This window comes from Rhodnius prolixus, unplaced genomic scaffold (genome assembly GCF_049639745.1).
Source record: "Rhodnius prolixus isolate KJV_2025 unplaced genomic scaffold, Rpr scaffold_3, whole genome shotgun sequence".
NCBI classification, from domain to species: domain Eukaryota; kingdom Metazoa; phylum Arthropoda; class Insecta; order Hemiptera; family Reduviidae; genus Rhodnius; species Rhodnius prolixus.
Genome location: NW_027411603.1, coordinates 15198892 through 15216553, shown reverse-complemented (window position 1 = coordinate 15216553; position 17662 = coordinate 15198892). Strand labels below are relative to the sequence as shown.

General features: G+C 34.1%; 1 protein-coding gene and 1 long non-coding RNA gene across 9 annotated transcripts in view; one reads left to right on the top strand and one right to left on the bottom strand.

Annotated features, from left to right (window-relative positions):
- Positions 1-13698, bottom strand: part of LOC141453696 (uncharacterized) — a 118940-nt gene extending 105242 nt beyond the window's left edge. The window contains exon 1 of the long non-coding RNA XR_012458125.1: positions 13565-13698. This is a non-coding gene — a long non-coding RNA (uncharacterized lncRNA). The remainder of the gene's footprint in view (positions 1-13564) is intronic.
- The window catches only part of LOC141453690 (uncharacterized), a 493018-nt gene that overhangs the window by 172935 nt on the left and 302421 nt on the right, over positions 1-17662 (top strand). For 2 of the 8 annotated variants that reach the window (XM_074127181.1, XM_074127179.1), the window contains exons 1-2: positions 13683-13847; positions 17201-17564. The exons of 2 other annotated variants lie outside the window; for them this stretch is intronic. The gene's annotated coding sequence lies outside the window, so the exon portion shown is untranslated. Of the gene's footprint in view, positions 1-4420; positions 4582-6081; positions 6225-13311; positions 13392-13682; positions 13848-17200; positions 17565-17662 lie in introns of those variants that run through there. 4 more of the 8 variants (XM_074127180.1, XM_074127182.1, XM_074127185.1 and 1 more) reach the window with 4 other exon arrangements.

Below are 17662 nucleotides of genomic sequence, written 5' to 3'. Positions count from 1 at the left end.
GGTTTAACCCGCAACATTCAATACAGTAGAAACGTGGAACTTACTGTTGTGTTTAAACAAAATCCATTATTCATTGTAGATTTCAAAATCTCAATTTGTAAGTAATCAATAAATGAGTTTTGAAAGATATTGAAAGTTAATTAGAACTTTTTCATTTAAAATTCAAATAAGTCGTAATCATTTCTTACTGAATTTGATCAAATATATTAAAAAAGAACAATTCAATGTTATTTAGAAATCAGTTATGATTAAAGAACTTTTGCTTTAAATCCATATTGCTAATTGAAAAATCATTTTACCTTTATAGTTAACCTCACGTATTTGATATGTAGACTGAAACAAGTGAGAAAATCCTATGTTATTAACACAAATTCATTAACTTATTTAATTAAAGATCACAGAATACATTTAATATTAATTGCGGGCAAATTCATTATTCTGTACTTCTCTTTTGGTTGAATTAATTTATAAAATGTAAAATTAGAATTTTATTTTGATGGTGTACTAGATGAATGGAATTAAAAAAAGATTCCTCTTTTCAACGTTGATTTTCGAAGGATTGTATTTTGTTAGTTTGAGAAGCTTATGCTAAAATTAAATGTGAACCAACTTCTACCCTCTGTTTGAGGAAGAAAAGGGACTTTTGAAAGTCTGTTGTAGAGGAGAATATTGACGCGGATTGCTGTTTTAATGATGAGTGCATCTCAATTAACTAAGAAATTCGGTTTCTCTTTTTTAAAATTACTCTATGAAAGAAAAACTAAGCTAGGAAATCATCCTTAATCTTCCATTCCAATTCAGCTGTTTGCAAATTAGAAGGCCAGTTAACTGAAAATGGTTTTAACAGTGAGGGAATCAGTAGAAATTAAATCTTTTATAATGGGAAGAAATTCTTTCAAAGGATTTGCAAATGGAGAGGAGCAAGTAAATCCCATTCTCCGCATGGTCATGAAAGAGAAAACTGCAGATGCCAAACATTCATCCCATTTTGTAAAAATCCACAGTTAAACTTAGAAATTGAAAACAGTCGACAGATATAATTTGAAAATATACTTCTGAATTTGTGGATGGCGCTTGACAGATAGTTTCATTTCACATTTCTGAAGTGTGAGAAAATATAGTCATTGAAAAGTGAGCATTAATTGACATAGGTGATTAAAGTAAATTGCAAGAAATATAGAAGGAAGTTGCTACGACAAATTCTTAACCTAAGCAGTAAGTAAAGCTTTATCTGCATCAAGGTGTAGAAGTAAAGAAGGGAAAACAGCCTCTTTCTCTAGACCAGAGCAATTTCTTTTCGTTTCCCACCGAGGCTATCTGAAGAGGAAGCTAAAGAAAATTTAAAGGCCGTTAAAGCCTTCAGTAAGACTAATCGCTTACAAATCACTCAAACTTTCTTGAGACCAAAACTAGCATCAACCGCTCTGCTAGTCACATTCTCAGCTCGTGCAATAATTTTTTCATTCACAATGCTGCAAATAGTTATTTTACTTTTATGTATTGTCTTCTAATTATTAATTTACAATCTAATTTTTAAATTTAAAATTAACTATACAAAATTTAGTTAAATGTTATTTTATTATTGTTTTCGCTTAGTTACCTTAATCTACCTTTAGCTTAAGTAGTATTAATCTTTAAATCGTAATTCCTTTCTCTATAGAAGTAAAGTAATCGCCTATTTTTTCTTCTTCTTAACTGGCACTACAACTCGCTTGCGCGAATCTTGGCCTCCTCTATCAAAGTTTGCTAGTTGTCCCGGTCCAATGCTGCCACCATCCAGTTTCGGACACCAAGGAGTGTTCTTGAATCCTTCGAAACACCATCAGTCCATCGCGTCCACGGTCTGCCCACTCGTCGCGTGCCATATATATTTTCTATTTTTTCAGGCGGGCTTAACGTCCAACTACCAACTAGGTGTCTTAGACGTGGGCGGAAGCTCATACTATACTGTAAACAATTTTTTCTAATGAAAAGTAGCCATACTGGGGATCTTACACTTACAAAGCCACGCTCTTGACCACTAGACCAACATCCGCCTCTCCTTTCTCCTATATTTACTTTTCTTCTCATAACTTTTGCAGTATAAGTAAAACTTCCTAATGTATTAAAAACTTGTAAACTGTACATGTCAATACACTAACACAAAGTTGTGCAGAGTAGATTTTTTTCAGTATGCTTTTATTTAATTAAAATTTGTCTCAGTGTTTTTTAATGCCATTCTTTGCCGCATGTTTTTGCAAGCGCTAAGCTAGAAGTGGCTAAGCTTTTTTAGCAGAACAAAGTAAAGTGGGTCAGTCGTTTTTTTCAGCTCACTCATTAATCTGCTCTTTTTAAAAATCCTTTGATTAACTTTAAGGTATATATTTACACAGCTGAAAAACGATCTTGTTTTTTTTTTAACCTGCAACCATCATCCGATCTACGAGGGTCGTTTGAAAAGTCCGTGCAAAGTCAGAGAGATAGCACTACTGGCGCGTATCGAGGTTATGTTTAGTTAGTAGCATCTCTTGGAAGAACACACACCAAGTTTCAGCCAGATCGGTCTATTTCTTTGTGTTTGGCATTCGTTTGAATCGAGGAAGTCGAGTGATTTTCAAAAAATGGACGAAAAAGAATTTCGTGTGTTGATTAAACACTACTTTATGAAAGGCAAAACGCCTCACGAGACTAAAGAGAAGCTTGATAAACATTATGGTGACTCCGCACCTTCGATTAGAACAGTTTATAAGTGGTTTCAAAATTTTCGGAGTGGCCATATGGGCACAAGTGACGCTGAACGTTCTGGACGCCCTGTTGAGGTTACTACTCCAGAAATCATTGATAAAATCCATGATATGGTGATGGATGACAGAAGAGTGCAGGTGCGTGAGATTGCTAGTGCTGTGGGCATCTCGAATGAACGGGTACATAATATTTTACATCAACATTTGGACATGACAAAGCTATCCGCAAGATGGGTGCCGCGATTGCTCACGCTTGACGAAAAACGAAATCGTGTGAAGTGTTGCAAGGACGGTTTGCAGCTGTTCCAGAAGAATCCGCAGGACTTTAAGCGTCGTTTCGTCACTGTGGATGAAACATGGATACATCACTACACTCCTGAGACCAAGGAACAATCTAAACAATGGGTTACCAAGGGGGAATCTGCGCCAAAAAAGGAGAAGACCGTTCCTTCGGCCGGAAAGATTATGGCGACTGTCTGTTGAGATTCGCAAGGAATAATCCTCATCGACTATCTGGAAAAGAGTAAAACTATTACAGGTGCATATTATTCATCGTTATTGGACCGTTTTAAAACCGAGCTGCAAGAAAAACGCCCACGATTGGCCCAGAGAAAAGTCCTTTTCCATCACGACAACGCACCAGCTCACACCTCAGCAGTTGTGGTCGCAAAATTAATGGAAATAGGGTTCCAAAGCGTTTCACATCCCCCCTATTCTCCAGACTTGGCTCCCTCGGACTACTATTTGTTCCCCAATATGAAGAAATGGCTGGCGGGAAAAAGATTTTATTCAAACGAGGAGGTGATTGCAGTAACGAATGGCTATTTTTCAGACTTGGACAAATCCTATTATTCGGAAGGGATCAACAAACTAGAGCAGCGTTGGACAAAGTGTATATGCCTAAAAGGAGACTATGTTGAAAAATAAAAAAGGTTTACCCCAAAAAATTAAGTAGTTTTTATTTTTGCACGGACTTTTCAAACGACCCTCGTATTGTGCCTCTCCGCTTTTAGGAGAAACCCAAAAATAATCTCCTCTAGTCCAAGATATCTTAGAAATCTCAGAATCTGATAGCTGTCTAAATTTTTCTCGAATAATGGTATCGCAATCAGTTGTTTGATGATTCTGCCAGCTTCCTAGTGGAGAATCTGGCAGGTGCATTAGGTTCCAGACCTAACTTATGAGTGCCCTCAGAGTCAACTGTGGCTCCGAGAGAAAATCTAGTCATTTGGATACACCACTTGGTAATGCCCAGGCACTAGTAGAAACGTGGGAGTTCTAAATACATCGGTGCTGAGCTCCCCAACGGTTTCCTGAATTTCTGAGGTTGACTACTTCCGTCCAAAGGGAACTAGACACTCTAGGGAAGTTCTGGGCAGAGGAGGAAGCTGATAATTTCTGGTATAACTCCATGGTGGTAAAATTCACCTGATTCTTTAAAATATGATTTTAAAGTGAGGACTTACAAGCTATGTTTTTAATTATTATATTTCATACGGTAATGGCTGAATTTAGAAGATGATGTTTTAGCAGAAAGATCTTACATAACCAGAATATTTTTATTCAAAAAGTAAAAAAAAAAAAAAAAAAAAGAATTTCAATAAGTTCTGTTTTAGAAAATTACTATAGAAGTTTATTTTATGTCTCGTTCTATTTTTCTTAATTAATTATTTTATTAATAGAAACAATTTTTGTAGGTATGTCACTGTAAGCAAATAGAAAGAACTGTGCAATTTATAAGACGTGACTTGCAGGAGCAGAAAAATATAGATAGGTTAATAAATGCAACGATAAATACATATTATAAGAAAAAGCTCATTCGACTAACTGAACGAATTGTATTGGATGCCCATTGTATGTAAGTTCTCTGTTCTTTTAACTAAGGTTAATAGTTCCAATTAAGATGGCAATTGTTTCTAGTCCTACTGCTGCGGATTTTTAAATTATTTTCTTAATGAATGTCTCTATCTTAAGCTTGTAAAATAAGTTCTTGCATAAGACCACAATCTTCTCTGCAAAGTGGCCAAACTTATGCTCCTTTTTTGTAATTTTGAAAGAAATTAAAATTAATTAAACAGGAATTTTCGCGTACGCAACCCTAATGTTCCGTGGAGAGGCTAAGCCCTCAAACAAAAGAGCAAGAGGCCGGCTCCCCGAAAAATCAGTGAAAAATAAAACTTTTCGCGAACAATCAAGACTGCACTTAGTTACAATTAACTTAGGTATGCATTTCTATTTTCGAATATCGATTATCGAAAATGGGTTTTTGGATTAAATTACTTAAAGCTTGTTACCGTCCGTGGAATATTTCTAATATATAACTGAATAAACTTTGCAATTTTTTACATCATAAATCTCTTCTTAATAATAGCAGTAAGAGAAAGTAAAAATTCTGAAAAGAAAATTGAAAGATTTGTAAATCTAAACAATTTAATCCATTCTGAATATCTAAATAACACATTTTCATCGGAGGGTTGTAGTGACTAAATTTGCAATTAGGTGCTTCCACCCTTTGGTTGGCCTTACTTATTAAGCTATATGTTCTACCACTTCTGTCTTATTTGTGATTGGCATTTATTTATTATTTGTTGCCAATTATTTCTAGAAATATGCAATTTATGTTTGAATTCATTCGTAAATGAATGAATGGTTGTGTCATTCAGAACTCATTCACTTACTGGAATTTTAAACTTTCTAGCCAAACAATTGAAGGACCGACCTATATTCCTAAATAATTCTAACGGCAAAATACTCTCCTCTCTTTCAACTGAACCTTACAGATATATCAAATTCTCACAGAACTGGCCAATAAAAAATGTGAGCCAGTCTTACTCTAGGCGCCCTATAAAAAAATAGGCGGCGGGGTCTTTCAAGTAATCGATAACAAAAGAATAAAATGTTATCAGTTATATTACACATTTAATTCTACTTTATCAAATAATCAGTTCGGTACATGTTGACAATTTTAGGTTTTTGGCGTTCATGTACTTTTGTGGCTTTTTTTTTCTATTCATCTAGCTTATTTTCCTTCCCCGCAGACCCTAAAGTTCTATCCTCCATTACTGTCCTCATGGCTAATTTCCTCCTATTTTCAGGGATTATCGCTCCATTGGAGCCGTGCTCTTCATTAAGTTGAGTACGGTTCACTTTTCAAAGTTACCACGTCCGTATTTCTCATGCGCTCATATGCTTGAAATGTGAGATTTGCGAGTGGTAAAGTGTAAAGTGGTAAAATTGAGATCGGTGGCTCGGAAATGTGTTTGAATCCATCTAAATCCTTGATACGCTTCTATAGATTAATTTGACTTATCTTATTTATCACCCGCAAATGGTTTAAACAAGATTCTGTTTCGTTTAGTTTCAGCTTAGCGTGCCGTTTGGAAACAATTTACATACTCCTGGTTGTACATTTCAAAATAAAAGAACTATGATCAAAAAAGTTGCCTTTAGCCGTACATTAAACTGCGTTGCTCCACAGGGCTTAACACTTAGTCAAAAAAAGTAAATATAATATTTATTATTTTAATTTTTTACATTATATTGAATGAATTTATTAAAACATAGATCCAACATTTGTGGGGTCGATGCTTTTTCATTTTTTTGAAGTTACGACACGCCAAGCATGGTCAGTCTCCCTAGTTGATTGATTGAAGTCAAAACTAGTATGACCATATAATTGGTTAATTTTTCTTTTCTATAAACCATCTGTCCCACACCATATGCTCCCTGCCAGAACTGTAGCACCTACTATTGACGTCAACGCTTTTTGAATTATCTAGTTCTCGTAGCTGTAATTTTCTTTTTCATTGATTTGAGGTTTTGGACTGTCAGAGGTATGTTCATTGTACTTAAGACGACAAAATTTTTTATTGTAAAGGATATTGGAGCTTCATGACTGCAATCAACTTTTCTTGTTAATCCAAATAGAAAAATTATTTAAAAAAATTTGGTTTGTCCGATGATTTAATTTTATGAAATGAATTTTTTGTGGCGAATAGTCGACTAACGTTTTATTTTTATAATTATTTTGCATTGTCGACGAAAATCCAAGTCGCTTTGCTAGTCCTGAGTAAGCTTTATGTTTGGCTCGAAGTCAACAACTATTTTGAAATAAGATACAATTTTAGAATTATATTTTTATGATTGATTCTCGGCCTTTTTTGTCCTACGATTTAATTCTTTTTTTTTTTTTTAATAATCTCCCTAAAATAAAAATGAAGAAGTGAATCCAGAATCTATTTTATTTATTCAATATTTTGTTCTGTTTTTGTTAAACTTGAATCAAGATATAATGTAAGAAAAACCTTACCTAAATGCGAAGATAATATGTTGCTAAAAACCAGTTTGAAAAAAATAAAACTAAGTTATGTAATTTGATGTCCTTGTAATTAAAACTGTAAAGTAATAGTCATTGTGGGAAATGGCAGGATTGTGACAGCAGTGCATATGCACACTCCATGAATTTAGCTACTTCATTCAATTAATTCAATATTCCTTTTGCCACACATCCACTATTCAAACAGTTTACAACATCCACAGATGCAAATACTTAAGCCTTAAGGTTGGTACAGCACTCCCCATAAACCCCAAACTTACTCGTATATATAATTCTTATTGATACTGTACATGAACATCAACCAGTAAATTACTAACACGGAAGTGAAAAATAAACTAAAAATTAAATTGTTTTCAAAGGGGGGGAGAGGAGGTAGAAAGAAACCAAAAATCAATTTTACAAAATAAATATCTCTGCCAAAAATATTCAGGCCGGTGTTTATAGCTTTTACTTTATGTAGGGTAAAGAAAAACCTTTAGGGAAGGTTTAAAGGGCACTGCAAAAAAAGAAGAGCTTTTGAGAGACACAGAGTTCGGGCAGAGCAAAAAGTGGCGTTAGTTCTCCATAACATTCTTCAAAAGAAGACAAAAAATTCTGATTCCTTTTTAAAATTTTTTGTTTGATACTCTGTCAAACAAACAGACAAAAAGTAGATAATTTTAACAGAGTTTAGAACCATTAAAAGGTTTTTATTTAAACAAAAAAAAATTGTGAAAGTAAGTAGGAAGTAAGAAAGAAATAAAGATGCGTCAATCTTCAGTTTTTAAAAGTAATTATCTTGCTCTGCCTTAGTCAAACTTTTGATGAAGGTTCCTTCGTAAATTAGTTTATTAATTCTACCGGAGAGAAAATTACTATTTAATCGACCTAGATTTGATTAATATAATAGTCTACAGCTTTATGTTTTCCTTCCCCTTTTAGTTGTTCAAAATCAATTTAATTGTTCTTCCCTCAAGTTTCACTTATGTTCCCAGTGTAGGTGTAATAATATTAAAGATTTTATGAAGGTATTTGCGTTGAATGGGATTATTTTATAATGGCCTCACTAATTGTAAGCCATCAGAGATGGGATAGCTGACCGCTGGAGATCAGGTAATCCCTTCTGATTTTTTTACAGTTATAATTTATTGATGCCTTTGTTTATCTTTGGTTTAATTAAAGATTTTGTAATTAAAGCATTCATTTAAGTGGTTCCTGTTGAGAGTCTACGATAGCTTTAAGAGAATTTCAATAGCTTATCTAGAGTTAGAATTAGAAACGGGACGGGACCTACGCCCCATGGCACCATAGCCAAAAGAGGCTTATTGTGCCTTTCCCCTTTGGATCTAGTAGACGAAACCTCCCCTACTAAAGAGATTGAGGGCTTTCCCTATTAGTTCTTTTTGCGCTAGTATCTCCTTTGGAATCAAGATTCCAAAGATTTCATAGCACAACTACTCGATTGCAACACAATCGAACAACAAGTGGAAGGCCGTTTCCTCCTCTTCCTGACACAATCTGCACAACGGTTCCGAGCTAATAAGCCCCACCTTGTGCAACTGCTTCCTGAACCTACCCTGCTAATAGGCCTGTAATCAGAGTAATTTGTTTTTTACCCAATCACAGGGTCTCTTTGGCTCTTTACTTACACAGCCAAGGCATAATAGTCTTGATGTGTTTAACCCCAGGACACATCACCCACTTTTTTTCGTGCTCCCTCCAGATCCAATCTCTGATAGCCGCACGAATCAGTAGCTTATCTAAGTAGGACCTAAGTTTGTGCGTTGTAAACAGTATAATATGATCTGTTTAATTGAGCCTAATGAGAAAAACCTAATGAGATGCAAAATCGTTTTCTGGAAATAGTCTTAAGTGTTTGCAATAAATGGTAGTTTTTTCCTCAGCAATTTTGATTTATTTCTTTTTTTTAATATATGTTGCTTCGAAATCAGAAGTAATTTATGCATGCAACTCTTTTAAGTGCACTGCCAGCCTCCAACAGTATAGTATGCTTTCGTCGAAGTCAACACTGTCCATTGCAGGATAGTGAGCTATAAGAAGGTGCTAGAAAGAGAAAATATAAGGGCCTGCAGCTGGATTCTCTATAGGGATCTCCGCGTGGGAATCCGGTACGCTAAACAGCTAATCTTTTCCTTTCCCTCGACAATTTTAAATACCAATTGCTGTTATATGCGAGTACATTGACCTTCTCCCACCCCAAAAAAAACTTCATTCTTATTACTTCCATTTCCACTTCGATAAACATTTTCGCTCAATGCGAAAAAAAGTGATAAAATAATGAAATACTTTTTTTAATACGTAATTAAATTTTAATTGCTTCAAAACAGAAAAAAGAAATATTTAAAAGAATGTAAAAGGAAGGACTATATTTAAAAATGTCTGAAAAAGATGAAAGTTAAAAGCATAAAAGAAAGTACTTCGAAAAAGTGGGTGTCACATTATTTTACAGCTTTCAGGTTGTCCTGCTTTTAGGCAGTAAAGTGTCTGTGATATCGATTGAACGGTAGACTTCCTGATGCTCTTGTAACTTGACATAAACCCTGGCCAAACTTTCCTTCTGAATAGCAGGTCTTTGACAATGTTCAACCATCGATAATAATCACAATCAAATTTAACGGTTGTTGCACTTAGTTAATTCCTTCATTATTTTATTTTTGTTTTTTGAAGTTGTGTTCATTTTAGTTGCTTCGAATACAAATTTAAAATAATTTAAGTTTGCTGATGACATGGTTTTGCTGTCGGCAACTAGAAAAACAAACCTCAAGCTTGTATTATCTACTTAAACTTATTTAAGTTATCTAATAATTACTGCCAAATAATTCATTTGATCAGTAAATGTATAGAAAATAGTGGTAGTTCCATTATAAAGAGGCATGTGCTTAGGGAAAATTAATAGATAGTTTATATTTCATGCAAATTCAAAAATTGAAAACTACTAGATTATTTAATTATTCGCTTTTCTAGTTCATTGAAAGTTTTGGCTAGTTTGTAAAGAGCATTACTGTAAAATAGGCATTGCATTATGTGCGTATGTGTATGGGTGTGTTATATAACAAATAACAGGAAAAACTATAATGGCTATTTGCGTTTTCATTCATTCACATACTGGGACACCAAGAATTATGGCGCCGAAAATAGTATACTGGTAGAAGATAAGAGTCTTGGACGCGCAAGACTCTAGTAATTTATGCATGCAACTCTTTTAAGTGCACTGCCAGCCTCCAACAGTATAGTATGCTTTCGTCGAAGTCAACACTGTCCATTGCAGGATAGTGAGCTATAAGAAGGTGCTAGAAAGAGAAAATATAAGGGCCTGCAGCTGGATTCTCTATAGGGATCTCCGCGTGGGAATCCGGTACGCTAAACAGCTAATCTTTTCCTTTCCCTCGACAATTTTAAATACCAATTGCTGTTATATGCGAGTACATTGACCTTCTCCCACCCCAAAAAAAACTTCATTCTTATTACTTCCATTTCCACTTCGATAAACATTTTCGCTCAATGCGAAAAAAAGTGATAAAATAATGAAATACTTTTTTTAATACGTAATTAAATTTTAATTGCTTCAAAACAGAAAAAAGAAATATTTAAAAGAATGTAAAAGGAAGGACTATATTTAAAAATGTCTGAAAAAGATGAAAGTTAAAAGCATAAAAGAAAGTACTTCGAAAAAGTGGGTGTCACATTATTTTACAGCTTTCAGGTTGTCCTGCTTTTAGGCAGTAAAGTGTCTGTGATATCGATTGAACGGTAGACTTCCTGATGCTCTTGTAACTTGACATAAACCCTGGCCAAACTTTCCTTCTGAATAGCAGGTCTTTGACAATGTTCAACCATCGATAATAATCACAATCAAATTTAACGGTTGTTGCACTTAGTTAATTCCTTCATTATTTTATTTTTGTTTTTTGAAGTTGTGTTCATTTTAGTTGCTTCGAATACAAATTTAAAATAATTTAAGTTTGCTGATGACATGGTTTTGCTGTCGGCAACTAGAAAAACAAACCTCAAGCTTGTATTATCTACTTAAACTTATTTAAGTTATCTAATAATTACTGCCAAATAATTCATTTGATCAGTAAATGTATAGAAAATAGTGGTAGTTCCATTATAAAGAGGCATGTGCTTAGGGAAAATTAATTGATAGTTTATATTTCATGCAAATTCAAAAATTGAAAACTACTAGATTATTTAATTATTCGCTTTTCTAGTTCATTGAAAGTTTTGGCTAGTTTGTAAAGAGCATTACTGTAAAATAGGCATTGCATTATGTGCGTATGTGTATGGGTGTGTTATATAACAAATAACAGGAAAAACTATAATGGCTATTTGCGTTTTCATTCATTCACATACTGGGACACCAAGAATTATGGCGCCGAAAATAGTATACTGGTAGAAGATAAGAGTCTTGGACGCGCAAGACTCTAGTAATGTACATGTATGAGTGAAGATGGTCTATTTATCCTTCCTTCTTAGTGCACCCACCACAAATAAGATTTCAGGGTGCATTAGGCTAACAGGTCCTTGTAATGACTAGATATTAATATTCCTCGCGATGTTCTTACAGTTAAAGTAGTGTTGGAAGGATGTGGAGGGCTTTGAAAACACCAAGCTCACTAACACAATTTACACTCACTGCGTTTGTGATAATTAGTGTGTATTAAGACTGTTTTGTGTACGAGCGGAGAGTTGTAGCGATGTTGTTGGTATTGCCTCGTACAAGTGTTAGTTTGGGCAAAGTTTAATATATTCTACTTATACGGACACTAATAATTTCAAAATTTAGTAGCATATAATGTAGCTCGCTAAAACCTTCTACATACTAAAAGCTTGCTAAACGGGAAGAGGAATTTTCTTAATTTTCTAACCTTGCAAGACTGGCATGACACATGCTCATTTGCTTTAGTCAGTTTATACGGTGGAAATATTGGAATACTTCGTTTAGGATCAACCAACTGAGTAGCGGCGATTGATTTGATAACTTATTAAATGTCCTGTGACATTAGTAGATAGTAGACTTTTTTCTGGAAATTTTAAACTTTGTGTATTGCATTCTTAACAAGTAAATTTGTATTGTTTAGTAAAAATATGAATAAAAAAGTTGAAAGATCAATAGCTATTGGAGAAGTTAATTGACAGGATATCCTATTAGAGTTCATCATATAGATCGTGTGAAGGTAGTCGAGGAAGTCTGATTCATTGGTTGGCTATGGCATTGGTTGGTGTATTATATCCTTTTTAAGAGTGTTCTGACATTGATAGCTTTCATTTGTAATTGAATTACTCACAAGGATTGTAATTCTAGTTGTAAAGAGGAGATCTTTTAATACAAACAATTTTTATAATTTTTTTTCTTTTATTTTTCTCTAATACAGTTTCCGTTTCAATTCTGCCTTTTGCAGTCAACTCTTCCACTATTTTCTGTTGACGTTGAGTTCTAATTTTTCTCATACTTTCAAGAGAAATCAAATTCCTGGACATTCTCAAGCGATTTGTCCGGGCTGCTTGGACGTACATCCCAATTATTTCTGCTTTTCATTCTTTAAATCAATACAAATATATGTGTTTTTCTTTTTTTTTTTTTAATTCGATCAGAGTTTTGTGTTTTTTTGCATAATTTCTGCAATATTCAATTTCAATTAATTTTAATTTCCACAGCGAAATTTTGTTAAAATTGTTGAAAGTTTCGGATCATTACTTTATAATGACTTCAATTATGAAGTTAAAAATTGTTTCTCGAAATACTGGTAATTAAAAACAACATTTCACCTGCTACATTAACCGCACTTATTCAACCTTCTTGTAGATTTTGAGTTATATATTTGATGTTAACTGGCCTTTTATCCATGTGAACTGATACATATTTTTTATAATTTTTTTTTTTTTTGCGGTAACGGTTACAAGTAGTTAGCAGAGTGTGGTGACCTTACAATTTGCCACTGTTTTTGTGGTGGAAGTGAGGTAGGACTGCAGTGCCAGAAAATCGTAGCTTGCATGTGTTTATGGATCTCTTACATGTTTCAAATTTCCACCTATAACCAGAGGTTGATTAATCAGGTTAGTATAGAGACTATGGTATAGTTCAACTATGTATTCGACCCTAGACTGATCAAACAATCTCTGACGGTGGATTAAATTCCTAAATGAAATACCTGTCATGATAGCTAAAAATATGCATGACGGATAAATTCAGCGGTATTGCTATTCCCTATGTAATCAGCTTGTTATTGTATTATTACATTCTCTCCCCAGTGACGCTATGGTCTCTGAAGAAGGAAGTGGTCCTTGTAAAACTATGAAAGGAGGAACTAGATAATGGGCTAGTCAATACGGTAAGATATTTTTCTCAACAAACAAAGAAAAGAATAGTTATTTGTTCATCATTTTTGTGTTCTAATGTATTTCTCCTTTTTGTAATAAAACCAGGCGAAAGGAATGTTAAAGATTAGTTTAGTCAAATACATTCAGAAGAGTAGTGAAACAACAAAGTACATATACATACAACCTTAGCAAAAACACTGTAGCATTTCACAAGTTGTAGAATGAAGAGGTTGACGGCCTTGTGAGTGGAGTTAATGGTCTACTACTACGCGGTAGACCTCCCTCAATACCTGCATCGAGCGTTATCTGCACTACGGGTCTGCTGTAGCGAACATAATGCAACAATGAACTTCCGCGCCGACCTTGACTCTCCCTACCTCGTTCAACATTGGTTACGGTAACGGATATAAACCGCCACAAGAGTTTCGTCATGTTTCTTCTCCATTCGCAACATACCCGGACATTAGGTAAACTTTAATATCATAACATTATTCACATACTTAGAGTAAAAATGAATAAACACCTTATAAATGCTGTGTCGCTCAATTATTTATTTAATTGAAGTAAAAACAAAATCATTAAATTAAAATTGATTTACGAAATAATCGCCAGAAATCGCAATATTAGTGAGTAAAGAGGCATTTACGATTTGCCGATTTTCTACAAAATTTGGAAATATGGTTAAGATGGTGTTCTTACATACATTGAAAAAGCTCTCTATAGAGATGTCTAACCATTTTTTCGCTAAGAATTGCTCCCAATCAAAATTTTGAACTTACATGCGCCCATTTCGTTTAGCGAATTTAAAAGAAATCATAAAAGCTGTTTTGAAAAGTTCTCATAAAATCAATTTTTACTGGCTTTTGTAACTTACGGTTGATTAAAACAGTTATAGCACCAGAGCGACATGCCGATACCCGATTTTCTGTCAGCAGGCGACGTAAGTTTCATTTGAACCTGGACTTAAACCTTACGTTAGGCCGACCTGACACTTAGGTTTGACAATTTTATTCTCAAAGAATATTGATTTTATTGGGGGAGCGTCAAAATTATCGTTTTATAAAATACATTCTTATTAATTATACCTCAAAACGTCAAAATTCGATCTAGAAAATTTGAAATATTAAGTCTCCTTCACAAAAGTTCTTATAAAACTGGCAAATGTGTGTTTTATTTTTCTGTAAATTGCATTTTGTTTAAAAATTCAACTAAAATTTCTATTTAATTTTATGCATCCACAGAATTTATACGTATCTCTAAAGAATGTCAGAGATAAATACCTGTTTCTATTTTCAGCGGTGCTTCCTCGGAAAACCTATGTAAAACATATGTACCCTCGGGATACAGAACGAACAACCGAACTTACAAACACACCCACATAAAACTTGAATGTTTGCCCTCGTTGGAATTCATATGAGGATATCTCTATAGTTTTCCTTAACTAGTAGTGGCCGAAAAGTATTTTTTTTTTTTTAATGATTTAAGGCGCGTCAACATCTAAGGTTATTGGCGCCCGGAGCTTTTTGCAGTGCACTGCCGGCCTCCGGACAGTGTTCTCTCGTTACAGACAACACTGTCCATCACCGGACAGTGAGCTGTAAGAAGCTCCTAGGTAGAGAAAATCTAAGGGTCAGCAGCTGGATTCGAACCCGGGACCTCCGCTTGGGAGTCCAGTATGCTAACCTCGTAGCTAATCCCTTTCCTGGCCGAAAAGTAAAAAAAAAAATTATTATCAGTGATATCAAACCAACTTTTTCTTGTTTCAATTCTTCTTAAGAAAATTCTTTTATTTTTAACATTCCAAAAGGTTGTTATAACGTTCTTAAAAATTCCAAATGTAGTCAAAAATTTTACTCCCCTACATTATTGTATACTTTACTTATTTTTCAACTAAAAATACTTCTAAAACTACTTCTAAATACATAGTTTCTAAAAATATTTTTGTTTTTAAAATAAATTCAATTTTTCTTTTAATTAAAATTAAGAATAATTTCAGTTCAAGGAAGTATTTCCGGTAATTTGCCGCCAATATTAATGCCAAGTCGTAACGTATAGCCCACCATTAATTAAGACTCTAATTACTCCAAAAACCATTGCGCCATCTTATTCAAACAAAAAGGAAGTGAATAGTATATTTCAAGCTGTCAACCTACAATTAACTAGTATATCTCCTTCAATTACGCTAGTTTCTAGTCTTAATTATTCAGCAACATACTCGTACGTACATACACACCACATTCATTTTATATAGAAAAGAAAATCAGGCCTCAACATTAATTGTATACTATCTTCCATTTTAAGTTTTTTGTTTTTGTTTTAATTATTAACGTTACGTCTGTAAATCTTCATTTTGTCATAATTAATTACTTAATCACTCATTTTTTCCCGCTTAATTCACTCTACTGTGTCTAGTCTTTTTTCAACAATCTTTCCTGTTTTCTATTGCAACGCTGAGTTGCTGGTAATAATTTTATTTATTTATGTTTTTCTTAGGATCTTGTTTATTTTCATTATAATCAATTCTTTTTACACTATGCATATTTTAATGTAAGTACTCCGAATTAGAATCGTAATAAAAACAATTATTTGCTCATAAATGTAGAAAAATTTAAGGAATAAAAGTATTCTGATGGCACACATGTATATGCAAATCGCCTCTGAAGGCTTCTAAATATGGCTACCAACCACAAACTTAATCAAAACGTAAGGTTGATTATATTATACTGAATATCTTCCTGGTTTATAAGACCCTTTACGGGACCCTAAGATTCAATCTCCTTGCCATATGTCTATTATGATAGTTTGCCATTTAATATGATAGTAAAATCATCAAGGAAGAGTCGTCAGAGGCGGAGGTTTTGCTAAAAAGAAAAGATAAATAAATGAATAATACAAGAATAAAAATAAAATAAATAATTTGGTAAAATAAAGTTTTAATTCCTGAGTGATCATTTAAATTAAAAAGGTAAATTAGTATATGGTATTATATAGTTGTGACCGAATTCAGTTTCCTAGGAAAGAAAAAGCTGTCCATAGCGGTTTTTACAAGGGGATATTCCTGCACATTTTAATGTTACGAGTTTTGGGCACTATCATCGAAACTAATCAGCCAATTCCAAGCGCTAGAAACACACCATTCCGGGAAAATGCTGTTAAAACCAGGAGGGATAGAATTAGAACACATGAAGCTCCCTATAAAGAAGGTTTTAGAGTCTCTGGCATTGACACGTAAGCAGACTGCTTGAAATCGCATCAAAAAGGTTCCAGAGTAGGAGGGAGAAGTAAGGGGAAAGTTTATTTCTTAAGCCTTCAATGGCAAATAGGAGGAAGAGATTAGTAAGGGATGAGTGGAAGAAATTCTGCTATAACTCCACACTGTCTTCGCGCTAGATGAACGCAAGCGAAACATGAGCATGGACCAAATTGTCTAAATGTTCTGTGCGAAAGTTTAAAGCAAGAATTATCATACAATTACGGAATTTATTAAGGTCTGTGGTGAAGTGAATTAATATATTCTTACCATTGAGAAATGATTATGGTTACAAGACGGTAAGACTAGACGGTAGAATTGGAGTTACAGAAATACCATTAAGGATAAAATGCCTTCTATTGTGGGTCAATAAAACTGTCAAGGAACGGAGCAGCCAGGTTAAGAATAAGTAATTTCGCAATCTAGCAATGACGTTCCACTATGTCGAGGCACTACTTCACACTAGCTCAAATCCATATTTCATATTATGTATCTTGGTTCACATTGTATTAGTTTTAATTTAATTCATCACCTTATCTCTCTAATCAAATTTATCTCTAATAATCTCAGGTACAAAGCGGAATGGTTGCTTCCATGCCCGATCTCGTAGTTACCATTAAAGAAGGAAGTTTAGATGATATTTGAATGGAAATGGAAATACTACTGAAGAAACTAAACTGTGGGAAGACACCGTTCAGATCGCTTGGTTTGAGACAGGAAGAATTGTGTTCGGCTAGTTGAAGCAGAAAAAGGTATGAGGAAGGTGGTGATTAGAAGGAGTTGGGAATCAAAGGAAACCGTTGGTGGAGGGAGCTATTTGAGGAGGCCTAGCTTCTGTTGGAGGAAAGGCAGAGCAAGGGAGAACCCTGATCTGTTAGTTCTTTGCATTTTAAGCTGTAAGAAACATGAATTCGCTTTTTTCAGTCATCTATAGGTAAATTTCATCAACAACCTTCTTCATTATTTATTTGGATCATTTGTTTGAAAAATGAATTGTAAAATGAACATGAATATTTATTTCTTTATGAAATG